The sequence below is a fragment of the Colias eurytheme genome, chromosome 3 (assembly GCF_061535395.1).
Source record: "Colias eurytheme isolate Ceu_HAF_F1 chromosome 3, ilColEury1 Martin Lab GWU primary, whole genome shotgun sequence".
NCBI lineage: Eukaryota > Metazoa > Arthropoda > Insecta > Lepidoptera > Pieridae > Colias > Colias eurytheme.
The window spans coordinates 7,925,607-7,939,579 of NC_142982.1; the positions used below are offsets into that span (position 1 = coordinate 7,925,607).

Below are 13,973 nucleotides of genomic sequence, written 5' to 3' on the forward strand. Positions count from 1 at the left end.
TAATAAAATATATTATGTAGAATAAATATTTGAACATTACTTACAGTATAATATTTTTGTATTTTGAATTATATTTTTGTATTTTGAGTACAGTCAGAAGCATAAATATATTACCATTTGCAGATTAGCAAAAATATCTGTCATAAGAACGGGTTCAATAATATCTGTCTGCCCGTATACAGCAAAAATATCTGACATTAGTAGGCAGCATAATAAAGTGGCATCAAAATTATATGACGAAAATGTAGAGCAAATAATTGTGACAACCTCTCGAAGCATAAATATGTGACGTCACCTAGGAGGCAATAATATCTGACACAATTTTATATTTTTGTATTGTAAAACTAGCGGTCCGCCCCGGCTTCGCCCGTGGTACATGTTTACGTTTTCTCTACATAAGAACCATCCTCGTGCTTCAAGGAATATAATAAAAAAAGAATTATCGAAATCGGTTCAGCCGTTCTCGAGTTATGCGCTTACCAACACATTTTGCGATTCATTTTTATATATAAGAAGACTAGCGGTCCGCCCCGGCTTCGCCCGTGGTGCATATTTACGTTTTCTCTACATAAAAACCATCCTCGTACTTCAAGGAATATAATAAAAAAAGAATTATCGAAATCGGTTCAGCCGTTCTCGAGTTATGCGCTTACCAACACATTTTGCGATTCATTTTTATATATAAAGAAGATATAATTAATTCCTCACAAAAAGCATAAATATGTGACACTAGCTTTCCGCCCGCGGCTTCGCCTGCGTTTTCACAGAAATACCGCATAGTTCCCGTTCTCGTGAGAATTTTGGGATAAAACCTATCCTATGTGTTAACCCAAGTTACCCCTTATATGTCTGCTAAATTTCATTGTAATCGGTTCAGTAGTATTTGCGTGAAAGAGTAACAAACACACACATACAATCTTCACAAACTTTCGCATTTATAATACTAGATTAGTAGGATAGGAAGTAGGATTATAGTAGGACTAGTAGGATAAGATAGGATAGGATTTTAAAAAGGCCAAACGTTTTTTTTTATAGATTTAGTGTTTTGTATTTTGCTGGGGTAAGAATATGAACAAAAGACACATTATATTTTTTATTTAAATGAAATTACGATAATATGATAACTTGCCATAATTTTCGATACTCAATAAAATAATAGCAATATTATAGGTACATAAATGAAAATGAATAACGGAGCAATCGTGTCAAACGCCGCTAACGTCAAATATAACAAAACAATTTCTAAATAATACACGAAGGTTGCACTGAACCTTGAAATAAAATAGATCTACCCAAGTGGGTATTCATATAAGTATATGAATACTTTAATTTTGTCATGATATGATATCCTTCTAATATTATAAATGCGAAAGTTCATATCATGTAAGGATGTTTGGTACTCTTTCACACAAATAAAAGACAAAACAATGGAATTCGGCACACACATAGAAGGTAACTTGGATTAGCGCTTATGAGAGCTTTTATCCTGGAAATCCCACAGGAACGGAAACTATGCGAGTTTTTCTTTGAAAACGCGGGCAAAGCCGTGGGTGTTAAGCTAGTAGGATATAATATCTAGACATACAATATGTAGTATACAACGACGGCACATATTAATTAATATGGTAATCATGTTTTAAAACAACGTAGTTAAAATAAAATTTATTTATTTTATATTAATTCAATATTAAATTGAAAATAAAATTGTGTCAGATATTATTGCTTCCTAGTTGATGTCACATATTTATGCTTTTTGTGTGGAATCAACGCAAAATACAGAAATATAAAATTGTGTCAGATATTATTGCCACCTAGTTGGTGTCACATATTTATGCTTTGTGTGAGGAATCGAAGCAAAATACAGAAATATGAAATTGTGTCAGATATTATTGCTTCCTAGTTGATGTCACATATTTATGCTTTTTGTGAGGAATCGATGCAAAATGCAGAAATATGAAATTGTGTCAGATATTATTGCCACCAAGTTGGTGACACATATTTATGCTTTGTGTGAGGAATCGATGCAAAATAAAGAAATATGAAATTGTGTCAGATATTATTGCCACCTAGTTGGTGTCACATATTTATGCTTTGTGTGAGGAATCGATACAAAATACAGAAATATGAAATTGTGTCAGATATTATTGCTTCCTAGTTGATGTCACATATTTATGCTTTTTGTGAGGAATCGATGCAAAATACAGAAATATGAAATCGTGTCAGATATTATTGCCACCTAGTTGATGTCACATATTTATGCCGTGAACGGGAACTATGCGGTATTTCTGTGAAAACGCAGGCGAAGCCGCGGGCGGAAAGCTAGTGTCACATATTTATGCTTTTTTGTGAGGAATCAATTATATTTTACAATACAGAAATATAAAATTGTGTCAGATATTATTGCCTCCTAGGTGACGTCACATATTTATGCTTCGAGAGGTTGTCACAATTATTTGCTCTACATTTTCGTCATATAATTTTGATGCCACTTTATTATGCTGCCTACTAATGTCAGATATTTTTGCTGTATACGGGCAGACAGATATTATTGAATTTGTTCTAGTGACAGATATTTTTGCACATCGCCCCCTAGGCATATATTATTGCTCGTGACTGTATTACCCCAGTCAACCCGTAGTAATGTGTTCGATATTTCATTTTGCATTTTTTTTATATCACATATTGATATACCTAGTTTAATCAGTTATTGAATGTTCTCTGTAATTATTATCGCTCCGGCAACTGGAGTATTCAGTACCAAGTTCAATGTCGTCGTTGTAAATTTATCAGTTTCCTACATACTGTACGTTTATCGGACTGCTCGTACATTTAAGAAATATTTATTTATAACGAAAATAGTTACTATTAAAATTATTATGAGAATTGTTTATTTACCACAAAATACTTGGTAAAAATTGTTTTTATGATTGATGATAAATCTAATATTTGTATTGTAGGTACTTAGTTATAATAAAGTACATACATATTATTTTTTTGTTTCATACGAAAGATAACAGGTACCAATGACATAATATTAAGTTCGGAGGCATATACATAGTATTGTACAGTCACGAGCAATAATATATGCCTAGGGGGAGATGTGCAAAAATATCTGTCACTAGAACAAATTCAATAATATCTGTCTGCCCGTATACAGCAAAAATATCTGACATTAGTAGGCAGCATTATAAAGTGGCATCAAAATTATATGACGAAAATGTAGAGCAAATAATTGTGACAACCTCTCGAAGCATAAATATGTGACGTAACCTAGGAGGCAATAATATCTGACACAATTTTATATTTCTGTATTGTAAAATATAATTGATTCCTCACAAAAAGCATAAATATGTGACACTAGCTTTCCGCCCGCGGCTTCGCCTGCGTTTTCACAGAAATACCGCATAGTTCCCGTTCACGGCATAAATATGTGACATCAACTAGGTGGCAATAATATCTAACACAATTTCATATTTCTGTATTTTGCATCGATTCCTCACAAAAAGCATAAATATGTGACCTCAACTAGGAAGCAATAATATCTGACACAATTTCATATTTCTGTATTTTTCATCGATTCCTCACACAAAGCATAAATATGTGACACCAACTTGGTGGCAATAATATCTGACACAATTTCATATTTCTGTATTTTGCATCGATTCCTCACAAAAAGCATAAATATGTGACATCAACTAGGAAGCAATAATATCAGACACAATTTCATATTTCTGTATTTTGCTTCGATTCCTCACACAAAGCATAAATATGTGACACCAACTAGGTGTCAATAATATCTGACACAATTTTATATTTCTGTATTTTGCGTTGATTCCACACAAAAAGCATAAACATGTGACATCAACTAGGAAGCAATAATATCTGACACAATTTTATTTTCAATTTAATATTGAATTAATATAAAATAAATAAATTTTATTTTAACTACGTTGTTTTAAAACATGATTACCATATTAATTAATATGTGCCGTCGTTGTATACACATATTGTATGTCTAGATATTATATCCTACTAGCTTAACACCCGCGGCATCGCCCGCGTTTTCAAAGAAAAACACGCATAGTTTCCGTTCCTGTGGGATTTCCAGGATAAAAGCTCTCATAAGCGTTAATCCAAGTTACCTTCTATGTGTGTGCCAAATTCCATTGTTTTGTTTTATTTGTGTGAAAGAGTAACAAACATCCTTACATGATACTCACGGACTTTCGCATTTATAATATTAGAAGGATATCATATCATGACAAAATTAAAGTATTCATATAATACCCACTTGGGTAGATCTATTTTATTTGAAGGTTCAGTGTAACCTTCGTGTATTATTTAGAAATTGTTTTGTTATATTTGACGTTAGCGACGTTTGACACGATTGCTCCGTTATTCATTTTCATTTACCTATAATATTGCTATTATTTTATTGAGTATCGAAAATTATGGCAAGTTATCATATTATCGTAATTTCATTTAAATCCATACTAATATTATAAATGCGAAAGTAACTCTGTCTGTCTGTCTGTTACTCAATCACGCCTAAACTACTGAACCAATTTGCATAAAATTTGGTATGGAGATATTTTGATACCCGAGAAAGGACATAGGCTACCTTTTATTGCGAAATAAACCACGAAACCACGGGCGAAGCCGGGGCGAACCACTAGTAAAAAATATTTACAAAATATAACTAATGTGTCTTTTGTTCATATTCTTACCCCAGCAAAATACAAAAAACTAATTAAATAAAAAAACGTTTTTTCCTTTTTAACATCCTATCCTATCTTATCCTACTAGTCCTACTATAATCCTACTTCCTATCCTACTAATTTAGTATTACTTATAAATGCGAAAGTATGTGTATGTGTGTGTTTGTTACTCTTTCACGCAAATACTACTGAACCGATTACAATAAAATTTAGCAGACATGTAAAGGGTAACTTGGGTTAACACATAGGATAGGTTTTATCCCAAAATTCCCACGGGAACGGGAACTATGCGGTATTTCTGTGAAAACGCAGGCGAAGCCGCGGGCGGAAAGCTAGTGTCACATATTTATACTTTTTGTGAGGAATCAATTATATTTTACAATACCGAAATATAAAATTGTGTCAGATATTATTGCCTCCTAGGTTACGTCACATATTTATGCTTCGAGAGGTTGTCACAATTATTTGCTCTACATTTTCGTCATATAGTTTTGATGCCACTTTATAATGCTGCCTACTAATGTCAGATATTTTTGCTGTATACGGGCAGACAGATATTATTGAACCCGTTCTAATGGCAGATATTTTTGCTAATCTGCAAATGGTAATATATTTATGCTTCTGACTGTACAAGTAATTTCAATATTGATGTATTTTACAAGAATATCCATTGCAAAAAGATTAAAAAAGCAATTGTCATCATTAGTCTATTATTCCTTTTTTTTTGAATCAATGATTAGTTATCAAAACTTTACACCTGCCTACACTTTATTTTTCCCTTGTATGACTCAAAATGACGATGCAGATTTTTGTTTGGTCATCCCTAAAATAAATTACCCGTATGCCTTATTGCATTTTATTGTGAAATACCTACATCCGTAATATTTCTTTTTATTCCTTATAGATGGATAGGAAGACAATATTCATGAAAATCGTGTTGACATACCCCTTCTTAAAATAATACTTCCACATCACACATGATATAAGCTACATGTATTTACTTTTACACACTAGCTAACAAGTAACACACTTAAGGCGCGGGTCAAACACAAGCGGCGCGGGCGCGGGCGTGCCATAAGCGCACCTCTTGAATCTGTTTTGCACCACGTCCTTCTTATACATTTTGTATGAAAGAATTTTGGAAAGGCGACGAGGCGGCACGCCACGGTTGCGCCGCGGGCGTACCGCAGGCGTACCGCAGGCGCGCTTCCCCCATCGCATCCAAATAGAGGTCAATTCACGGTCATACACAATCAAAAACAAATCGGGTGGTAGTAGACCGGGAGATACTGACACAAAATTTCGAGTCATTTGTCTGTTACAATTTTTACAAAAAAAAAAATTTGCAGATTTTCGGCGGTATGGCGACCATTTGGAATCGTCCGAAAAGTATGGCATGGCGATTTTCGTAAATGGCTGCACGACGATGGTTACCTGTGCAAAAGTTAGCCTGGTACAAATGGTTGAATTGTTTTTTTTAAATCAACACATTCGCGTCGGTATGGCGGGCTGTAAGTCACACCGGAAAAGTATGGCATGACACTACCGCCTACTTCTTTTTTACGGGCTATCGGTAAATTCTAAAATTTTTGTGTTACAAATCGTTTGACTTCGCTATTTTTCCGACGAGTTCGACTAACGCCCACGCGACTAAGCCGCCGGTACCAGCGTTCACACCATCGTTTTTCTTTTTGTCATTGCGTACTAAGACCCCTGTAGAACCGCCATCCTGTTACAAATGACTCGAAATTTTGTGTCAGTATCTCCCGGTCTATAGGAGACGGTAGCCTGTCAGTCAAAAATGTGTTCTCTCTGTGTGGAATTATATAGAGCTGCTATTACATACCCTTCTTCGTTTTGTTTTTAAAGGTGAATTGAATTAATCGATGAAATGATTTACACAGGTGATGGCAGTAGGGAAAGTGAAAATGAAGAAGAGCATAATGAAAGTTCCCATGTATTTACAATGTCAGAAATAAAGATAATCCTGATTTTGATTGTGTTTTTTATTTATTTGTAATTGTAATAATATTGTGGAATGATCAGTACTGTAAATACTTTTGAACTGAGATTTTAATGATAAGATTTATATGGTTTAAATGTAAACCTGTGTTTGAAAACCATATTTTATCTATACTAATATTATAAAGAGGAAAGGTTTGTATGTATGTATGTATGTATGTATGTATGTATGGTTTTAGACCCTGAGAAAGAACATAGGCTACCTTTTATTGCGAAATATGTACCACGGGCGAAGCCGGGGCGGACCGCTAGTACAATATAAATTTTGTGTTATTTTAACCTTCTTTTCTTCCATCATTACACCAGTACTACTTTAAAATTGCTTTAAAAGTACTATAAAATTTTCCAAGTAAATTCCAACATTTTCAACAAAGATATATTTGCAATCGTGGGGTTATCCTCGCTATTTACTTATACACTGGGGTAGATCCCTTTAAAAATAATAAAAAGTGCAAAAAAATCGCAGTCGGATGAAACCCATTAGAAAAGGAGGGGAATATGATGAAAATTAAAGGAAAAATAAATTACGGTCAATCCGAGTTCGGGAAAAGGGAGGGGGGAGCTTTTAAGATAAAAAAATGGTTTCTCTTGATTTCCGACAAAACTACAAGTCCTACGGAAAAAAGTTCAATGGCAAAGTTGTAGATAATAAAAAGATCTACAACTTTTGTGTTGACAATTTTTTCACATAACCTCAAAATTTAGGTGTAAAATTTAAAAAACCAAGTTTTTGGTTTTTTATTTTTATCTACTTCAAAATTTATTTTTTTTCTACGAAATTTGGTGGAAACTTGCTTTATTATGTCCCAAATACACTGTAATTTATTTGACTGAAAATATTTATTTTTTCGCCTTATTTTGAATTAATACCAAAAAAACAACCTAATTTTCAATCGAAAAGTCACCCGTCAAAATATCAGCTTTTTTCAAAAACTTTGGGAGCTTTTTATTCATCAAAATCTCTACTTTTATATGGTGTAAAAAAAATAAACCTTACCATAGTAAATGTTCTCAGGAAATGCTTACAAACAGTGTCATAATTAGCTTTTACTAAATCAGGCACACTTCTCGAACTCTATATCTTCTCTTGTATCGGCTTTTCGGTAATATTTCAAAAGAAAAAAAATTATCTGTTCTAAGTATAATATTTTACAGCATATTCAAAAGCAAAATGATGTCGATAAAAACATTTCAGGTAGTTTGAGAAGTGTGCCTGATTTAGTAAAAGCTCATTTTCACACTGTTTGTATGCATTTTCTGAGAACATTTACTATGGTAATGTTTATTTTTTTTTACACCATATGAAAGTAGAGATTTCAATGAATAAAAGGCTCCCCAAGTTTTTGAAAAAAGCTGATATTTTGACGGGTGACTTTTCGATTGAAAATTAGGTTGTTTTTTTGGTATTAATTCAAAATAAGGCGAAAAAATAAATATTTTCAGTCAAATAAATTACAGTGTATTTGGGTCATAATAAAGCAAGTTTCCACCAAATTTCGTAGAAAAAAAATAAATTTTGAAGTAGATAAAAATAAAAAACCAAAAACTTGGTTTTTTGAATTTTTCACCTAAATTTTGCGGTTATGTGAAAAAATTGTCAATACAAAAGTTGTAGATCTTTTTATTATCTACAACTTTGCCATTGAACTTTTTTCCGTAGGACTTGTAGTTTTGTCGGAAATCAAGAGAAACCATTTTTTTCTCTTAAAAGCTCCCCCCTCCCTTTTCCCGAACTCGGATTGACCGTAATTTATTTTTCCTTTAATTTTCATCATATTCCCCTCCTTTTCTAATGGGTTTCATCCGACTGCGATTTTTTTTTGTTTCAAAAATTATCTACTCTAGTCTATTACAAGGAATTATCAAAACAAAATCGTTACTTTCAAATTAATGTTAATCTCTTTTAGCACAAAAAACATAATTTTACTAAATTATGCATGAAGAAAATGCATTTAACCACTCTATATAAATATCATTTTCGGACGCCAACAGCGCGCCCGATGCGCGCCGGCAGCGCGCCCGAGGCGCGCCGGCAGCGCGCCCGAGGCGCGCCGGCAGCGCGCCCGCGGCGCGCCGGCTGGCGCGCCCGCGGTGCGCCCGATGCGCGCCGCGCCGCTTGTATATGTCCCGCGCCTTATAGGTAACATAGTTTATTGGCTAGCCGTCCGCGTCGTGGACAATATAAAAACCACCCAAGCTATTCCTGGGCTATAAACACATTTACTTTAAGCCCGTCGACCTCACTTTTGGCTTTATTCTAAAAGCCATTCGAAGGTTTTACGGCATCCATTCGTTTCACATTATAGCTCTGTTAATGCGAAAAAGAATCACATTTTGAATATAGAGCGCAGTATAGATTATTATTATACACGCATTCCAGGTTTATATCTTTCTTATATATATATACTAGCGGTCCGCCCCGGCTTCGCCCGTGGTACATATTTATGTTTTCTCTACATAAGAACCATCCTGGTACTTCAAGGAATATAATAAAAAAAGAATTATCGAAATCGGTCCACCCGTTCTCGAGTTATGCGCTTACCAACACATTTTGCGATTCATTTTTATATATAAGATGGATATAATATTACTCGTAACACGTTTATATTTGTTTACACACGAGATGGCATCCTAGTATAATTTTATTTTATGTCTAGGTTCCGGGGCTGGCAAAGGAATTGCGCGTCACCGGAATCATTGCAGTTAAGTTTAGGAAATAACTTTTAGGTAGCGATACATTCACGCGAATACCTTTAAATATTACAAAGGTCTAAAAATTAAAGCATATCAATGTAATTTCGATTACTACCTATCATATTATCAATACAACAAATAGGTATAATATTTCTCAACTTCTCAAAGCACAGAGCAAGTAGGTACCTTATATAGGTATTCTGAAAGTAGCAATAATTTACATGTGATGATGAGATTTTGAGAGTGAAGGATCAGGACAAGGCGAAATAAATATGTTGAACTTTTCAACAAAGTACATACAGGCTGCTACAAATTTTCTCGGATTTACAGTTTACTACACAATATTATGAGACAATGAAATTTCTTATCTTCATAGAAAATGCAATTTTGCGAAGCGTAGTTAAATTCTATGAACATAATATTATACTTTGAAAGTATTATTCACGAGTCTTGAATATTGTGAATAACAGAAAATTATGTAATAATAATTTGAAACCCATAATAATAAAACAAAAATAAAAACATCAATGAATTTGTCTTCGTTGATCGAGACCTAAAAAATAAAAACATGGAAAAAAATTTAGAAACCAAAGGAATACAATCGAAGTAGGTGTGTAGGTAGGTTACAATCGAATTCGTCGATCGAAAACAACCGGCACGGATTGATTGATGTAACGATCGTGTACATTCCACCGCATTGTACTAAATGGGTACCTACATACCTACATCGTATAAGTAGTAAACATGCTCAATTATTTTCTTGAAATAAATCGAGCAGTCAATATGATAAAAAGTTAAGTTTATCAGGAGCGACATACTTAATCATTTTGTGATTAAGCTCTATAAATAAAGATTAAAAAAATCAACCTAAAAGTACAGTATAATTTAAAATATTGTAACTACTACTAGTAGTGGTACGGGAGCTATTAACGTTAAAAAAAAAAGTCATTTTAGTATAGTTGGTTTTTTGATATACTGTTCCTCTTGCTATTTCGGTTAGAGTCCGGGCTGTCTGGCTGGTCGCAGTGGTTGCGTTTTGTAGTGCGCATCTCATCTGCACAGGATAATTTCCTTAATTTAAAGTCATTTTTAACGCGTAATTTTTAATATTTTACCTTTAGATAGATCCATCAGACATAATTTTTTTATTGCAAGACGTTTTTTTCGTTGTTAAATAGGTGCCAGACGCAATTTTTTATTTCGTTTTTATAAAAAATTCAAATTATTTTAGAATGTCTGTAAATTTCATATTATGTTCTTCTAACATAATATAATCTAAAATTAATTAGCCAGACGCTAATTCGATTGTTAAGTATTAAATATGTACAAATAAAAACGTAGTGAAAGTAGGTAAGTATAACAATTTGGTGATTGTGTATATGGAGAGATAGTTTAAAGTGCAAGAGAGATAGAAAGGGTCGGCCGCGAAAATTAAATAACAATAAAAATAACTTTTTTTTTTCGAAAATATAAGATGCATAGAAATTGAATTGTTCCTACTCTAGGATTCCCTGTGTTGTGGGAACAAGTACCTTCCATTGGTACATTTTATTCCTTAGGCTAAAAAATAAACTGTTAGGGTACATCAACAATCTTCTATACAAAACAATTTTTTTATTACTTAACTATTAAGTTATGGGTTTAAATGAAAACAGCGATTACATAAACTTATTTATATTATTTCCAATAGCACATTGCCTAATACCACACATTACACACCGCGTACAAGAAGAAAAAGAACCACAGACAAAATACAGTGTTGCCAATACAAGTTAAATTTTCTAATATATATATCTAATATTAACTAGCGACCCGCCCGGCCCTGGCTTCGCACGGGTGCAATGCTGATACTAAATACACTGCAGAAAAACTGTGAACGTTGAATATAAAAACATACCGGCCTGCTCCGGCTTTGCACGGGTATAAAATATATAGCGGGGCGGCCGGCTGGTACCGCCGCAAACGCTACGTCCCGCATTTTTTAAATCTGTAATATCTTCGAAAATATTCACTTAAATCATACGGTGTAAAGGGCCATATAGATCTATATTAAATGAACAATGTATTCAAGGTCTTTAATTGGTTAAGGATTAATGTTGTATCGGTTAAAATCGCTTCGAAAATTAGCCATTATTTGTCGTAAAAAGTAAATGACAAAAAAAGTTATTGTGGGTTATCCATAAGAGATAGACATATACCATCGCGGACTTTTCTGTAGACCTTTTCAATGTGTACTATAGTTAGTACATTATTTTGATAAAACTCGTAGGGTGCCTGCGTTTGCACTGTAAGTGGAAAAAATGTAATTATTTACGAAATCACATTAGAAACCTCAAAAATAACAGTACTTCTCCACTATTTAATGGATGTTATTATACATATAAATTATAAACCTCCCACTTGAATCACTCTATCTATTAAAAAAAACCACATCAAAATCCGTTGCGTAGTTTCAAAGATTTAAAGAGACATAGGGACAGAGAAAGCGACTTTGTTTTATACTATGTAGTGATGATGATAACAATATTAATTCATTAATCTTAATTCTTAATATATATACATAAATCTCGTGTCATAATGTTTGTCCTCAATGGACTCCTAAACCACTTAACCGATTATAATAAAATTCGCACACCATGTGCAGTTCGATCCAACTTGAGAGATAGGATAGTTTGTACATGTAGGTACCACGGGCGAAGCCGGGACGGACCGATAGTATACCTATATTAATTCATGCTAACTACTTTAGTTAAATTCAATACAAACTTAGACATGCGAGTGTGTGTGTGTGTTCACGTGTGTGTGTCGTGTGTGGTGTGGTGTGTGTGTGTTGTGTGTGTGTATGTGTGTACATCAATATTGAAACAAATTTTCTAGTTGTTTACAGATGATGGAATATTGGAAAACAATAACAATTCCTTAGACGATAACATAAATAATTCTGACAGTGAGAGGGAAGATGATGATGATGATGATGATTATGAAGATGGCTTTTTAAATTTAACAATGTAATTGTTTAACCTTCATTGATATAGTTTTTATTCCATTCTTTTCAATGTATGGTAACTTTAATTTATTTTTCACTTTTATGTTTTTTTTTTTTCATTTTAGCTTTTATTTATAAGAACAAATGTAAATAATATTGTATTCTTGCAATTATTTCCTGTCGCATAGTTAAAATACACTAGCTGATGAGCTGCATGCTTCATTACTTTTTTTTATTTATACACATTATTTAATACTTAACAATCGAATTAGCGTCTGGCTAATTAATTTTAGATTATATTATGTTTGAAGAACATAATATGAAATTTACAGACATTCTAAAATAATTTCAATTTTTTATAAAAACGAAATAAAAAATTGCGTCTGGCACCTATTTAACAACGAAAAAAACGTCTTGCAATAAAAAATTATGTCTGATGAAATATTAAAAATTACGCGTTAAAAAATGACTTTAAATTAAGGAAATTATCCTGTGCAGATGAGATGCGCACTACAAAACGCAACCACTGCGACCAGCCAGACAGCCCGGACTCTAACCGAAATAGCAAGAGGAACAGTATATCAAAGAACCAACTATACTAAAATGCTCTCTTGTCAACGTTGGTAGCTCCTATACGATAGCAAGTCAATAACAAACAAATTAGAACGATACCTATTAAATATTAATTAATTAATTGAAAAAGTAAGTTAATGTCAGATAATTAATAATGATAGTAATAATTTATAGTCGTTTATCCATTGAAACACCCTAACCCTACCAAAATTAGGAGAATAAAATAGTAAATACATATTATCACAATAAACACTCGTGACACTTACGTCAGTTTGACAGCTGTTACAAGTTTGTTAGTGCTCGGTATTCGCATTTAACCTAACCTAAAACCTACCATATAGAATATATTCACATAAAACCTTTCGCAAAACCAACGACCCTGAGGTAAGATATTCCATTATTATTTAATATTAAATTCATAAAAAGTAATAAACACTTACTCGCACACATTGAGATAATATTATTATGGAGTCGATACCGCCTACACCACTTATGTTCCACTCAACATACGTCATGTGGCGTAACTGCACTCAGTCGCTTGCTCGCTCATTGGCGCGAACGTCACGCTCATTTTTTATTTGTTTTAAAGTGAAACGCATCAAATATGCCTACGTGTGTGTTACGATATTGCACAAATAATACAAATAATACGGAAAAGTGCAAAGGAATAACTTTTCAATCAGTAAGTAACTAGATAATAATTTTTAAAACTTAGTTAGAACAAAATTTTTGGCGGGCGACATTTTGCGTCATTTGTCATAGATTAAAAATTTAAGATATGACATTGGGCATGAAATAAGTGTTGTTAGTAATATTTGCTGGCGTATATTTTTATAGTATAAAATAATAATTTTACATATTTAGAAAAGCATAGACTGGTTGTTAATTGAAAAAAGGTGAAATCATGAAATATGAAAATCAATTACTTAATCACCAATTTTTTTTTTGTTAATTGATTTTAATCAATTTTAATTGATATT

At 33.0% G+C, this 13,973-nt stretch overlaps 2 protein-coding genes across 3 annotated transcripts in view; one reads left to right on the forward strand and one right to left on the reverse strand.

The window, feature by feature from the left end:
* LOC149909757 (EF-hand domain-containing protein 1-like) overlaps nucleotides 1–13,973 on the reverse strand; it is a 58,781-nt gene that overhangs the window by 34,878 nt on the left and 9,930 nt on the right. The window lies entirely within an intron of this gene.
* LOC149909764 (uncharacterized) overlaps nucleotides 13,255–13,973 on the forward strand; it is a 97,335-nt gene continuing 96,616 nt past the window's right edge. The window contains exon 1 of one of the 2 annotated variants that reach the window (XM_090119863.1): nucleotides 13,255–13,377. The gene's annotated coding sequence lies outside the window, so the exon portion shown is untranslated. The remainder of the gene's footprint in view (nucleotides 13,378–13,973) is intronic. The other variant, XM_090119864.1, reaches the window with a different exon arrangement.